We start from the raw sequence: 15,753 nt of genomic DNA on the forward strand, positions 1-15,753 counted from the left end.
ATCCAAATCATTGACATAAAACATAAAAAGAATCGGTCCCAACACAAACCCCTGTGGAACACTGTCAGACAACCAGAAAAGGCTCCCTTTATCATCTCCCAGTCCGCTTTGCTTTCGAGATTCAGTTTTCCCCATCCCTCCGGGCATTTAAGTGTCTGTTCAAATGCCTTTTAAGCCAAACAGTTTTATTCGACTCCACCAGCTCCACTGACACATCATTCCTGATAACAATCACTCTTTGTGCAAAAGACTTTCCCCTCAGAAGACCTTTCAGACTCTTGCTTAAACCCAAGCCCTCTTTTTCTTGTTATCCTTGTATGGAAAAAGGATTTTCTCTGTGCCTCCTAGAAGAGTACATTCCTCCATAGGATCTTCTTTCAGGCCCGTTCACTCCAGTCTTTCCACATAACTCAAGTTCTCCGACCAGGCATAGGTCAGTCAATTAACTGGCCACAGTAAATTGTCCCAAAGCAGGAACAATTTGTAGGGGCAGGGTGGTGCTGGCAGACAGTTGGGAGAGAAGTCACATGGAAATAAGCAGGGCTAGTATAAACTAGGTGGGTGGAATGGCCTTTATGTTGTAAGTAAATATGAGATTGGTAGCACTGCTCAGAGGACACGAATGATCATGAATATAATGTATAAGATAACCTTTATTTGTCACATATACATCGAAACATACTGAGTCAACTGTGACATTTGTGACAATGACCAACACAGTAGGAGGATTGTGCTGGAAGTGCTGCCACGTTTCCAGTGCCAAGATAGCGTGTCCACAACCCACCAACACTAAACTGTACAGCTTTGGCATGTGAGGAGCCTAGAGCACCCGGAGGAAATCTACGGCGTCACGGGAGAACGCACAAACGTCTGACAGACAGCAAGTCATAAACACGAGATTGTGCAGATGCTGGAAATCCAGGTTAACCCACACAAAGTGCTGAAGAAGCTCAGTGGACAGGAGAAGAACTAACAGTCAGCATTTCAGGCTGAGACCCTTCATCAGGACACCAACTGTCTATTCTTTTCCATCAATGCTGCCCGGCATGCTGAGTTCCTCCAGCATTTTGTGAGTGTTGCTCTGACAGGTAGCAGCATGAACTGAACCCTGACTGATTTTGCACTTGGTGCTTCAGAGCGCTGCACTAACCACTGACATGGTTGTTCACAGACATTAACCCTCCTGCCATGTGCTGGTTACCAAGTCAGTGGACCTCGACAACGGGGAACTCTTCATGTTCCACACATCACACTAGTTGGTTTGTCCTGTTCACGTGGAACTGGGTGGTGTGTGTGAGGGTGGTGACAGCCATATTAGATGCCAGTGGTATCTATCCAAGCCATGGCCGTTACTTCCACTAAACTGTCAGCACGACCTAGTGTTGTGTACCCTTTGGCCAGGTCTTCCAATATACAAGCTACAACAAATTCAGAGCAGATCAAATTATAGGCACATTTTATTCACTTGCAAGGGAAGCTACTCCACACACATTTGGAAAATAGCTTCAATCTTACAGCTCAGTCAGACCACTTTTAAACGTTTTACAGACAGCAGTAATTATGTTGCTCAATTCCATCATATTCCACCGTTGTCAGATTCATTATCTGCCTCCATCTCTAGTTCCTGACGTTTGTTTGATTTGTCTTTAGAGGCTGTGTCCTGTATTTCTCTGTTGTCAAAACACCTCCTGCCATAAAACACACATCTTGATAAAACACACACACACACACACACACGCACACGCACACACACACGCACACACACACGCACAAACACACACAGACAGACTTCTAAGCCTCCCATCCAAACCAGCAAAGCACCCTGGGACACCGCAGGTTCCATTTTGTCACATTGCATTTTACAAAAGTTACAAATTCATGAAGACTTCAGGGTTACAAATATATTTCCACAATAGTTACAAGTGGTCATTTGTAAGGGAAGAAGCAGGGGTCTGGTGATGGAGACTCTCCTCCAGAGGAAGGGGGAAGGGATCAATGTAGTGTAGAGGCATGACAGAGCCTGAGGGTAATAATCCATCTGGGGTCTTCAAGTCCAGCTATAGAGAAGGTTGCACTAAATTGCACCGAATTCACATTTTAGGCTGCATTTCAAATATTACGTGGCGGTCACGTCACACTATTGGCAAGATGCGATTAAGGTAGAAGGGCCACTGAAATGATGCACCCCTTACTCGGTCCCATGCCCCAACTTCTTCTTCTACCAGATTCCACCATCTGCAGCCCTTCATCACCTCCCAGCCTCCATCGTACTCCCACTGTCCCCTCTCCATCTGCCTTTCATCCCTCCTCACCCAGATCCACTGAAACCTTGCCAGCTCTTACCCCAGCCTACCGCTCGCCTTAGAATCAGAATCTGTTTTTTCCCCACTGGCACGCCATGAAATTTGCTGTTGGCAGCAGTAGTTCAGTGTTTATGCATAAGAAACTAGAAAATACAATTATATATATATATATATATAATTGGTGCTCACAGTTTCTGCCACTGTGCCGCCGATGTAAAGGGATGTGCGTTCTCCTGAAGTTGATAACCATCTCCTTAGCTTTGTTGACATTGAAGAAGAGGGTATTTGCCTGGAACTAAGACTCGAGCTCTGCCACCTTCCCTCTGTAGGCTGCCTCATCGTTGTTGGTGATGAGCCCCACCACTGCCGTGCCATCGGCGAACTTGACAATGTGGTTATTCGAGTGTTTGGTTGTGCACTTGTGTGCGAGCAGAGTTTACAGCAGTGGGCTCAGCACACAGCCGTGGGATGGGGGGGGGGCAGTCGCACTGAGGATGATGGTGAGGGGGGACCAGTTATGCATCCTGACTGTACAAGCTCTACTGGTCAGGAAGTCCAACACCCCGTTGCACAGTGGTGTATTTAGACCGAGGAGCAGGAATTTGTTCACCGTGGTCTGTGGGACAATAGTGTTGGGTGCCGAACTGAAATCCAGAAACAGCACTCTGACATAAGTGCCATGGCAATTGTTGTGGATCAGTTCTGTCAGTAAGCTTATTGCTGAATGTCCGATGTGGCTGGAAATGGAGTTTTTGATGAGTTTCATTACCAGACGCTCAAAACACTTCATGATGATTGGCTACCGGTCTGTGGTCATTTAGCTCTGAGGGTGTAGAGTTCTTTGGTACAGGGATGACGGTGGCTGATTTGAAGCGTTGAAGGTGTCTGAAGACGTCAGTGAGCTGCCGTGCACACTCTCTGAGCACTGCCTTACAGGTTTGCCTCTCTGCAGAGTCTTTCTCACACCTGCTACTGCTGCAGACGGTCGCTACCCACCTGGGAGGGGGTTAGCCTTCGTGGCGGCATTGTGTCGTAAACTTCAAACCACGCAGAAATGTTGATTGGAGCTTCAGGGAGAGAGGCATCACTGATATCGTTGATGCCAATTTGCCTTGGGTAGACAGTCATGCCCTTGACATCCAGCCACAAACGCCAGGTATCCTTATCAGACAGCTATCCTGAATTCTTTGCGCATACGAAGTCTTTCACCTCTTGATTGCTTGAAATAAGGTTTAACCTGGGTGCTTTGAGAGCTGTTCTGTCTCCAGACTTGAAGTCAGCATCCTGAGATTCCCAGCTTTTAGAAGGGAGTGCACCTCTGTGTTCAGGCAGGGCTTCTGCTTGGGCCGTAAGATGACCGTTCTTGAGGTACCAGTTTCATCAAAACGCTCACAGATGCAGCGAGGACAGATGAGGCATACTCCTTGAGATCTGTATAGAAACATAGAAACATAGAAAATAGGTGCAGGAGTAGGCCATTCGGCCCTTTGAGCCTGCACCGCCATTTATTATGATCATGGCTGATCATCCAACTCAGAACCCCACCCCAGCCTTCCCTCCATACCCCCTGACCCCCGCAGCCACAAGGGCCATATCTAACTCCCTCTTAAATATAGCCAATGAACTGGCCTCAACTGTTTCCTGTGGCAGAGAATTCCACAGATTCACCACTCTCTGTGTGAAGAAGTTTTTCCTAATCTCGGTCCTAAAAGGCTTCCCCTCTATCTTCAAACTGTGGCCCCTCGTTCTGGACTTCCCCAACATCGGGAACAATCTTCCTGCATCTAGTCTGTCCAATCCCTTTAGGATCTTATACGTTTCAATCAGATCCCCCCTCAATCTTCTAAATTCCAACGAGTACAAGCCCAGTTCATCCAGTCTTTCTTCATATGAAAGTCCTGCCATCCCAGGAATCAATCTGGTGAACCTTCTTTGTACTCCCTCTATGGCAAGGATGTCTTTCCTCAGATTAGGGGACCAAAACTGCACACAATACTCCAGGTGTGGTCTCACCAAGGCTTTGTACAACTGCAGTAGTACCTCCCTGCTCCTGTAGTCGAATCCTCTCACTATAAATGCCAGCATACCATTCGCCTTTTTCACCGCCTGCTGTACCTGCATGCCCACTTTCAATGACTGGTGTATAATGACACCCAGGTCTCGTTGCACCTCCCCTTTTCCTAATCGGCCACCATTCAGATAATAATCTGTTTTCCTATTTTTGCCACCAAAGTGGATAACTTCACATTTATCCACATTAAATTGCATCTGCCATGAATTTGCCCACTCACCCAACCTATCCAAGTCACTCTGCATCCTCTTAGCATCCTCCTCACAGCTAACACTGCCACCCAGCTTCGTGTCATCCGCAAACTTGGAGATGCTGCATTTAATTCCCTCGTCCAAGTCATTAATATATATTGTAAACAACTGGGGTCCCAGCACTGAGCCTTGCGGTACCCCACTAGTCACTGCCTGCCATTCTGAAAAGTATATACTCCATTTGTGGTGGCCTCCTTGAATAGTGAAGCTAGTCCATTCAAAACAGTCCTGAAGCATAGAGATTGCCTCATTAGGCCACACAGTGACCATAAGGTCTTAAGACATGGGAGCAGAATTAGGCCATTTGGCCCATCGAGTCTGCTCCACCATTCCATCATGGCAGATTTATTACTCTTCTCAACTCCATTTTCCTGCCTTCTCCTCGTAACCTTTGATGCTCTGAGTAATCAAGAACTTATAAAGCTCCACTTTAAATATACCCAAAGATTCAGCCTTCACAACCATCTATAGTAATGAATTCCATAGTTTCACCACCCTCCGGCTAAAGAAATCCCTCTTCATCTCCGTTCTAAATGGACATCCATTTATTCTGAGGCTGTGTCCTCGGGTCCTAGGTCTCCCCACTGTATGAAAGATTTTCTCCATGTCCACCCTAGTGAGGCCTTACAATATTCAGTTGGCTTCAATGAGATCCCTCCTGGTTCTTCTAAACTCCAGTGAGTACAGGCCCAGAGCCAGCAAACCCTCCTCATATGTTAACCCTTTCGTTCCTGGAATCATTCTCGTGAACCTCCTCTGGACCCTCTCTAATGCTACCTTTTCTTAGATAAGGGGCACAAGCTGCTCACAATACTCCAAGTGTGGCCTGACCAATGTCTTGTAATAACAATAATAACTTTATTTATAGAGCACTTTTCATAGCGGTGATGTACTTCAAGGTGCTTTTCAATGGCATAAAAGAACAACGTGAAAATAAAAGACTAAAAGATGTTAGTTAAAAGCAAGGTTAAATAAATAGGTATTGAGTTGGTGTTTAAAAGCGTCAATTGAGTCTGCATTCCTTATAGTTTGAGGTATTGATTTCCACAGTTTAGGAGCTCAGTTCACAAAAGCTGACCTGCCAGTTATCTTTTGAGGGAAATCGTTTAGATTTAAGAGACTGGTGGAAGAGGACCAGAGAGCACGAGCAGGATTATAAAACAAAAACAATTCTGTGATGTACTCTGGTCCCAGACCACTAAGGACTTTTAAAAACAAGTAAAAGAACTTTAAAATCTATTCTAAAAGATGCAGGAAACCAAAGCAAAGTAGCTAGAATGGGGGTGATATTTTTCCCCCATCCTGGTTTTGGTTAAAAGTCTAGCAGCAGCATTTTGAATGAGTTAAAGTTTGTCAATAGATTGCTTTGGAAGGCCAGTAAAAAGTATGTTGTAACAATCTAGTCTATTCAATATATCAGTGTAAGTTAGATTTTCAGAATCATTATGTAACAGAAATGGATGTGACTTTGCCATATTTCTTAAGTGTAGAAATGCTACTCTGTCACTTTTTTTTGTGGGATTTAAAATTCAAATCTGAATAAAGAATAACTGCCAGGTTAGTCTGATTTTACAAGGGGAGACAAGTTCCCAGGTTTATCAAGAAGTATAACTCCTTTGGCTTTGGGGACAACACCAATAGGTACATCGTACCTTTTGGAAGAATTGTCTCCAAGACAGAAAAAAAATTCTCTGTTAGATATATGAGCAAGACCAGTTAAGGCATCACCAGCAAGGCCAGCCATTCCTCAAGGTGATCTAGGAGACTGTTGCATTCCATTGTGTCACAAACAGCACTAAGATCTAGAAGACTTAGAATTGAGACTTTGTTGGAGACAGTGCTCGACCTAAGGTCACTGACAATTTTTTTTTAAAAAGCGAGGGCCTTCTCCAAGCTGCCGTTTGCTCGGAAACCTGACTGGAACTTCTCTAGAATATTCCCTCATTCAGAAAGTTGTTGAGTTGGTTGAAAATAACTTTCTCAAGAATCTTTTTATACTTTTATACTTTATTGTCGCGAAACAATTGATACTAGAGTGTACAATCATCACAGTGATATTTGATTCTGCTCTTCGTGCTCCCTGGAGTACAAGTCGATAGTAAATATTAAAAATTTAAATTATAAATCATAAATAGAAAATAGAAAATGGAAAGTAAGGTAGTGCAAAAAAGACCAAGAGGCAGGTCTGGATATTTGGAGGGTACGGCCCAGATCCGGGTTAGGATCTGTTCAGCAGTCTTATCACAGTTGGAAAGAAGCTGTTCCCAAATCTGGCCGTACGAGTCTTCAAGCTCCTGAGCCTTCTCCCGGAGGGAAGAGGGACGAAGAGTGTGTTGGCTGGGTGGGTCGTGTCCTTGATTATCCTGGCAGCACTGCTCCGACAGCGTACGGTGTAAAGTGAGTCCACGGATGGAAGATTGGTTTGTGTGATGTGCTGGGCTGTGTTCACGATCTTCTGCAGCTTCTTCCGGTCTTGGACAAGACAACTTCCATACCAGGTTGTGATGCACATTAGAAGAATGCTTTCTACGGTGCATCTATAAAAATTAGTGAGGATTTTAGGGGACAGGCCAAATTTCCTGAGCTTCCTCAGGAAGTAAAGGCGCTGGTGGGCCTTCTTGGCAGTGGACTCTGCTTGGTTGGACCAAGTCAGGTCATCTGTGATATTGACCCCGAGGAACTTAAAGCTTTTGACCTGTTCCACTTGCACACCACCGATGTAAATCTTGCCCAGGAATGTAAGATTTGATATAGGTCTGTAGTTAGCTGGTACTTCACTATCAAGATTTGGCTTTTTAAGTAGGGGTTTGACAGCCACAGTTTTGAAAGAATCTGGAAAAACTCCAGTTTCAAGGGATGTGTTAATAATTTTCTTAACAGAATTGAAAATACTATTAAAAGAGTTTTTAAAAAGTATGGTGGGGACAGGGTCGAGACTGCAAGTAGACAGATTACTCTTTGTTACGGTCTTATAGAATTGAGTATCAAAAACACTTTTTTTGACATGATTGCCATATTTTTAGGAGGTTAGAGGTTACCAGTACCTGTACCTATATGCTCCCTAATGAATGAAACATATTGTTAGTTCCTCACATTTTGTGACAGAACCATGAATGAGGACATCATAGGTCGGGGCAGGGTTCAACAGTCAGTTTCTAGTTGAGAGCAATATTCTTGATTCACCACTATTCTCTGTAATAATCTTGGAAAATGGGTTCTTCTTGCAGATCATGTAGCAAGGTTAAAGGAGCTTAGATTTTCCTTGAAAATAATACAGTGAACATCTAGTCCAGTTTTTCTCTGTTTCCTCTGAGCTATTCTGCATGATCTCTTGAGTTCACGGACAGAATTGTTCAACCATGGTGATGTTCTCCAAAGTGATTTCTTTTTAACCCTAAGTGGGCCCCCTGTGCTTAATATATTTAGACCATAAGACATAGGAGCAGAATTAGGCCATCTAGCCCATCGAGTCTGCTCCACCATTCAATCATGGCTGATCCTCTTTTTTCCTCCTCCTCAACCCCAGTTCCCAGCCTTCTCCCCATAACCTTTGATGTCATGTCCAATCAAGAATCCATCAATCTCTGCCTTAAATACACCCAATGACCTGGCCTCCACAGCTGCCTGTGGCAACAAATTCCACAAACTCACCACCCTTTTGCTGAAGAAATGTCTCCACATCTCTGTTTTGAAAGGGCGCCCCTCTATCCTGAGGCTGTGCCCTCTTGTCCTAGACTCTCCCACCATGGGAAACATCCTTTCTGCATCTACTCTGTCTAGGACTTTCAACATTCGAAAGGTTTCAATGAGGACCCCGCTCATCCTTCTGAATTCCAGTGAGTACAGACCCAGAGCCATCAAATGTTCCATTTATGATAACCCTTTCATTCCTTGTGAACCTCCTCTGGACTCTCTCCAATGTCAGCACATCTTTTCTAAGATGAGGGGCCCCAAAACTGTTGACAATACTCAAGGTGAGGCCTCACCAGTGCCTTATAAAGCCTCAGCATCACATCCTTGCTCTTGTATTCTAGACCTCTTGAAATGAATGCATTTGCCTTCTTCACCACCAACTCAACCTGCAAGTTACCCTTCAGGGTGTTCTACACAAGGACTCCCAAGTCCCTCTGCATCTCAGATTCCTGGATTTTCTCCCCATTTAGAAAATAATCTGCACATTTATTTCTACTGCCAAAGTGCATGACCATGCATTTTCCAACATTGTACTTTATTTGCCACTTTCTTGCCCATTCTCCTAATCTGTCTAAGTCCTTGTGCAGCCTCCCTGTTTCCTCAACACTACCTGCCCCTCCACCAATCTTCATATCATCTGCAAACTTGGCAACAAAGCCATCTATTCCATCATTGATATACAGCATAAAAGAAGCGGTCCCATCACCAATCCCTGTAGAGCACCACTAGTCACTGGCAGCCAACCAGAAAAGAATCCTTTTATTCCACTCATTGCTTCCTACCAATCAGCCAATGCTCTAACCATGTTAGTAACTTTCCTGTAATACCATGGGCTCTTAACTTGGTAAGCAACCTCGTGTGTGGCACCTTGTCAAAGGCCTTTTGAAAGTCCAAATATACATCATCCACTACATCCCCTTTATCAATCCTACTTGTAATCTCCTCAAAGAATTCCAACAGGTTCATCAGGCAGGATTTTCCCTGAATGAAACCATGCTGACTTTGTCCTACCTTGTCCAGAGACACCTAGTACTCCATCACCTCATCCTTAACAATTGACTCTAACATCTTCCCAACCACTGAGGTCAGCCTAACCGGTCTATAATTTCCTTTCTGTGGCCTTCCTCCTTTTTTAAAGAATGGAGTTAAATTTGCAATTTTCCAGTCCTCTGGCATCATGCCAGAGTCCAATGATTTTTGAAAGATCATTTCTAATGCCATCACAATCTTCTTCTCCCTCTTTCAGAACCCTGGGGTGCAGTTCCTCTGGTCCTGGTGAGTTATGCACCTTTAGGTCTTTCAGCTTTTTGAGCACCTTCTCTCTTGTAACAGTAACTGTACCCACTTCTCTTCCTTCACACACTACAACATCAGACATACTGCTAGTGTCTTCCACAGTGAAGACTGATGCAAAATACTCTTTTAGTTCATCAGCCATCTCCTTGTTCCCCGTTATTATTTCTCCTGCCTCATTTTCTAGTGGACCTATATCCACTCTCATTTCTCTTTTATTTTTAACATACTTGTACTATCCACTTTGATGTTATTTGCCTGCTTGCTTACATATTTCATCTTTTCCCTTCTTATGATTTTTTTTTTGTTGCTCTTCATAGGTTGTTAAAAACTTCCCAATCCTCTATCTTCCCACTAATTTTTGCCTTGTTGTATGCTTTTACAATAGCTTGACTTCCCTTGTCATCCATGGTTGTACTATTTTACCATTTGAGTATTTCTTCATTTTTGGAATATACATGTCCTGTACCTTCCTCATTTTTCCCAGAAACTCACACCATTGCTTCTCTGCTGACGTCCCTGCCAGCAGCTCCTTCCAATTTACTTTGGCCAATTCCTCTCTCACACCACTGCAGTTTCCCTTACTCCACTGAAATACTGCTACATCAGACTTTACTTTCTCCCTATCAAATTTCAAGTTGAACACAGTCATATTATGATCACTGGTTCTTAAGGGTTCTTTTACCTTAAGCTCCCTAATCGCCTCCGGTTCATTACATAACAACCAATCCAGTATAGCTGATCCCCTAATAGGCTCAACAACAAACTGCTCTAAAAAGCTATCTCTTAGGCATTCAACAAACTCACTCTCTTGAGATCCATTACCAATCTGATTTCCCCAATCAACCTTCATGTTAAAATCTCCCATGATTACCATAACATTGCCAAGATATTTGTCACGATATTGTTGAAAGAATCAACCATTTCATTTACTGACCAGCTATGGTCATGTGGGTCAGATAAACTAGCCAGCTCAAAGAACTTAACTTGTGTTGCAGCATCAATAAACTGTTTGTTAACTGTAATTTCTTTCGTGGTCTTGGTTCCAGGCAACAGGGCATCAAAAAGTACACAAAAATGATCCAGAGGTACTGGTATCAGATACAGAGACACTACCTGCCCCTCCATCTATCTTCGCATGTCACAAAACCATCAATTCTGTCATCCGAATCATTGACATATAACGTGAAAAGAACTGGTCCAAACGCTGACCCCTGTGGAACACCACTGGTCACCAGCAGCCAACCAAAAAGGCCCCCTTTACTCCCACTCTTTTCCTTCTGCCAGTCAGCTAATGCTTTATCCATGCTGGTGCCTTTCCTGTAATACTATGGACTCTTTTCTTGTTTAGTAGCCTCACGTGTGGCGCCTTGTCTAAGGCCTTCAGAAAATCCAAGTAAACAACATTCACTGACTCTGCTCCTGCCTGTTTTTATACAGGTCATACTTTGTCCTGAAGAGAGCCCAATGATCCAGAAGTCTGAAACCCTGCCCCTGGAACCAGCTCCTCAATGACGCATTCATCTGCCAACCCATCTACCCTTACCCCCACTGGAGTGTGGCACAGCCAGCGATTCAGAGGCTGCTTCCCTTGATGTCCTGTTACTCACCTTCCTACCCAGCTCCCTAAACTCTCCCATTCACCTACACACCAAGGGGAGAACACAACCCACTAGCCTACCAACCTGCTCCTCTTTGGGACATGGGAGAGGAAAGCAGTGCACCTGGGGGAGGGAGGGACACACAATCAGAGGGAGAGCTTGCAAACTCCGCACACTCAGCACCGGAGATCAGGACTGAATCAGCTTCTCTGACACTGTGAGGCAACGGCTCTACCAGCCCTGGAGAGTCCTTTTGCCATGAGCATTTCAAAACAAAATGAACGAGGCACCTTGATTCAATCCAGCTTTCTGACCCTGCCACAGCAAGGGAGCATCACGAGCATCCACTGGTAAACCATGACTGGCAGTTGACATTTACAGTGGGATATCTTATTCCCTCCACAGCTTGTATAAAGTTTACAAAACTTCTCACTCATTTAGCCTTCAGCTTCCGTCTGAAAGCCAGAAATGTCAGTCAAAAACTCTTGTGAAGGCAACATACCGGAAGGATCCATACAATCTGAGGGACACAACCAGTCCTTTGCCAGGGTCCTGCCATGAAGCCCAATTCATTTTTTGAGCCAGATCTTAGGCTGTGCACTAGACATCTCAGCACAGAGCTGGGCTCCACCACGCTGTTTGCGAGCAGCAGTTAACGCAGGAAACCTCTGCAACCTGTGCCGTGAGCAGCCTGGCCGCAGGGAAGAGGAGCCTCTGCTCGAAGGGCCAGTACGGGCACTCCAGCAGGACTGTGGCAGAGCACAGCAGCCCCTCAACCTGAACATGCAAAACCTGGTGAAGAGCATTTCGCACTGTGGTGCACTGTATTCACACACAACACCAGAAATTACCTTTGTGAATGGAAGACCTGCCAAGAGGTTTCTAAAGAAAATTGGATCATAGAACATCATAGTCCAGTACAGGTCCTTTGGCCCACAATGTCATGCCAACCCTTTAACCTACTCTAAGATCAATCTAAACCTTCCCTCACACGTGGCCCTCAATTTTACTATCATCCATGTGCCTAAATAAGAGTTTCTTCGATGTCCCTAATGTATCGGCCTCTTACCACCACCCCTGGCAGTGTGTTCCATACACTCACCACTGTGACTTAGCTCTGACACTCCCCCCACACACACACTTTCCTCCAGTCACCTTACAATTAATACCTCTTGTATTAGCCATTTCACTCTTGAGGAAAAAGCCTCTGACTCTCCATTCCAGATTAGATTAGATTAGATTAGATTCAACTTTATTGTCATTGTGCTGAGTACAGATACAAAGCCAATGAAATGCATTTAGCATCTGACCAGAAATGCAAAGAATAGTGTTATTTACAAAATAACTGTGAATAAATATAGTGCTACAGCACACAAATATAAAAGTACTGAGACAGTACAATATGGGTGCAATGTTGCTTAGCGCTGTGATGAGAGGTTCAGCAGTGTCACAGCCGCAGGGAAGAAGCTCTTCCTGTGCCTGCTGGTGTGGGAGCAGAGGCTCCTGTAGCACCTACCGGATGGGAGGAGAGTGAAAAGTCTATGGTTAGGGTGAGATGCATCCTTGATAATGCTTTTCGCCCTGCTCAGGCAGTGTTTATGGTAGATGTTCTCAATGGTGGGCAATTGGGTGCCGATAATCCGCTGGGCAGTATTCACCACATGCTGGAGTGCTTTGTGGTCCGATACGGGACAATTGCCATACCACACTGAGATGCAGTTGGTGAGTATGCTCTCAAGGGTACAGCAGTAAAAGTCCATCAGTATCCTGGGACAGAGGGGAGCTTTCTTCATGCTCTGCAGGAAATAAAGGTGCTGTTGCGCCTTTCTGATCAGGATGGAGGAGTTCAGGGACCAGGTGAGATCCTCGGAAATGTGGACACCAAGGAATTTGAAGCTTGATACACGCTCCACTACAGCTACGTTGATGTAGATGGGGACGTGAGTGTGACTCCTGGCCTGCCTGAAGTCCACAGTGATCTATCATCTTGCACTCCTCAATCATGTCACCACTCCAGAAAGAAAAGCACGAGCTCACTCACCCTTTCCTCATGAGACATGCTTTCTAGTCCAGACAGCATCTCTTCTGCACCTTTCTAAAGCTTCCTCATCCTTCCTTCAACGATGCAAGGTGAGGAGTCCCCACGCAGAGCAAATGAGGCAGAGGGAAGAGGTCAATGTTGCGGGTTAAGGTTCTGCGTCAGTGTGTCGAAGGAAGATGGATACAGTATGGAAGTGAGAGGGAAAGATGATTAAGTAGGTGGTCAGCTGGAACCAGGATGAGGGGAAGTGATGAGTCTAGGTAACGGGGGGTGAGGGTGGTAATTGGTTCCTTGTGGTCATGTACCAAGATATAGTGTGAACCATACCGTGTGTGTGTCTGTCCGTCCAGGAAGGGGTAGCACCTCTGATGAAGGGGCTTGTCGTGTCCATTCTGGGGCAGCTCACTCACCTTTGGTCCCCGCCGGACACCCAGCTCTCATCTGTGGCTCCAGGTACCTGTTTGCACGCGATGGTGGTGCACCACTTCGACCAGCGGACTAAACCGGGTGAGGGCAGCCAGCGGCCTCGTGTCCCGGTGAGACAGGGACGTGCCTGTCCTAGCACGTGAAGTCAGCCCCAGCGGACTGGGTGGATGAAACCTACAGTGAGATTTCTGAAGGTGGTTCAGCTATGCTCCGAGGAGAGCGAAGGGCGTGACAGGGCACAGTAGGAGTCACGGTCCTCCACGGCAACCAAGGAAGACCCCCAGTTGGTGACACTTGTTCATACCGCTGGGCCCGGACTTTCTGAGGGTGAGAGAGTGGAACTGTCCCAGTGCAACGGCTGTTCCACTTTCAAAACTCTCCCCCACAGGTTTCCTCTCATCAGACACAATGGACAACCTCCATACGGTGCAAGTAGTTACTGGAACAGAACAGAATACAGCGATACCGTTATCAAGAAAGAGCAGTGCAGGTAGTCAATGTGTATGGGAGACACTGAGAGATCCAGGGGTCTGTTCAAGTGTCTTAATAACAGCAGAATAGAATCCATCTTTGAGCCTGGAGTGCCTGTCTTGAGCTTTAGTATCTTCTGCCGGATGTAAGAGGGCAGAAGATAAGACGAATGGGGTCTTTGATTACATTGGCTGCTTTTCGGAGGCAGCAGGAAGTGTAGACAGACTCCACGGAGGGACAGCTGGTTCCAGTGATGGACTGGGCTGCCTTCACAACTCTGCATGTTCTTGCCCTACTGGGCAGAGCAGTTTTTAAGAAGACTATATCAATGGCCAACTATATCAATGTTGCCACAATTCCGGTGCCAACAAAGCGTTGACCCCGACCCGCACATCTTTGGAATGTGGGAGGAGAGGGGGCACCTGGTCCAAATACACTCCTAGAGTGATCTCACCTTCATATGGCGATGGTACGGGAGCCTCTGGTCCCACACCACCAAATTCAAGAACAGTTACCACCCCTTCTGAACTATCAGGCTCCTGAATCATCTTGGATATCTTCATCGACCTCAACACTGAACTGATCCCACAACCTACGGAGCCACTTTCAAGGACTCCACAACTCATTATTATTATTACAACTCTGTATTATTTATTGCTATTTGTTGTTTTTGTATTTGTACAGTTTGCACATTGGCTGTTTGCCCACCTTTGTGTGTAATTTTCCATGAGTTCTATTGTGTTTCTTTGTATCTGCTGTGAATGCCCGCAAGGAAATAGATCTGAGGGTAGTATACGGTGACATACACATACTTTGATGATGTATTTACTCCAAACTTTGACCATCGATCTCTGCTGGTGTCCATGATTTTCCTGTTCCCGTGCAATGTGTTGGGTCTGGTTTGACTCATGGTCAGATTGTACCAATAGGCCTTTGATTTAGAGCTATTGCAGGCCAGGACAAACAATGCACTGCTCACTGCTCACAGCACAGTAAACCTGCTGTACCAAAATGCCCCACAACAATGCAGCTTGCCAGAGACTTCCCACTTACAAAATTTCCCAATGCAAAAGATTTTCCGGGTATGTAGTCCTTGCAATAGATTCAAGAAGTCATGGCTGTTCATCACAGCCTGCTCAAGTGCTCCTCAGTGAAAAGAGGCGACTGACCAGCTACTGCGCGCGCACACGCACACACAAAATGCTGGGGACTGAGGAAGGGTCTTGGCCCGAAACATAGAAAACCTACAGCACAATACAGGCCTTTTGGCCCACAAGGCTGTGCCGAACATGTCCTTAACTTAGAAATTGCCTTGGGTTATCCATAGCCCTCTATTTTTCTGAACTCCATGTACCTGTCCAGGAGTCTCTTAAAAGACCCTATCACATCTGCCTCCACCACTCACCGGCAGCCCATTCCACGCACTCACCACTCTCTGCGTAAAAAACTTATGCCTGACATCTCCTCTGTACCTACTTCCAAGCACTTTAAAACTCGTGCTAGCCATTTCAGCCCTGGGGAAAAGTCTCTGACTATCCACACGATCAATGCCTCTCATCATCTTATACACCTCTATCAGGTCACCTCTCATCCTCCGTCACTC

The sequence above is a fragment of the Mobula birostris genome, chromosome 8, assembly GCF_030028105.1.
Source record: "Mobula birostris isolate sMobBir1 chromosome 8, sMobBir1.hap1, whole genome shotgun sequence".
Lineage (NCBI taxonomy): Eukaryota > Metazoa > Chordata > Chondrichthyes > Myliobatiformes > Myliobatidae > Mobula > Mobula birostris.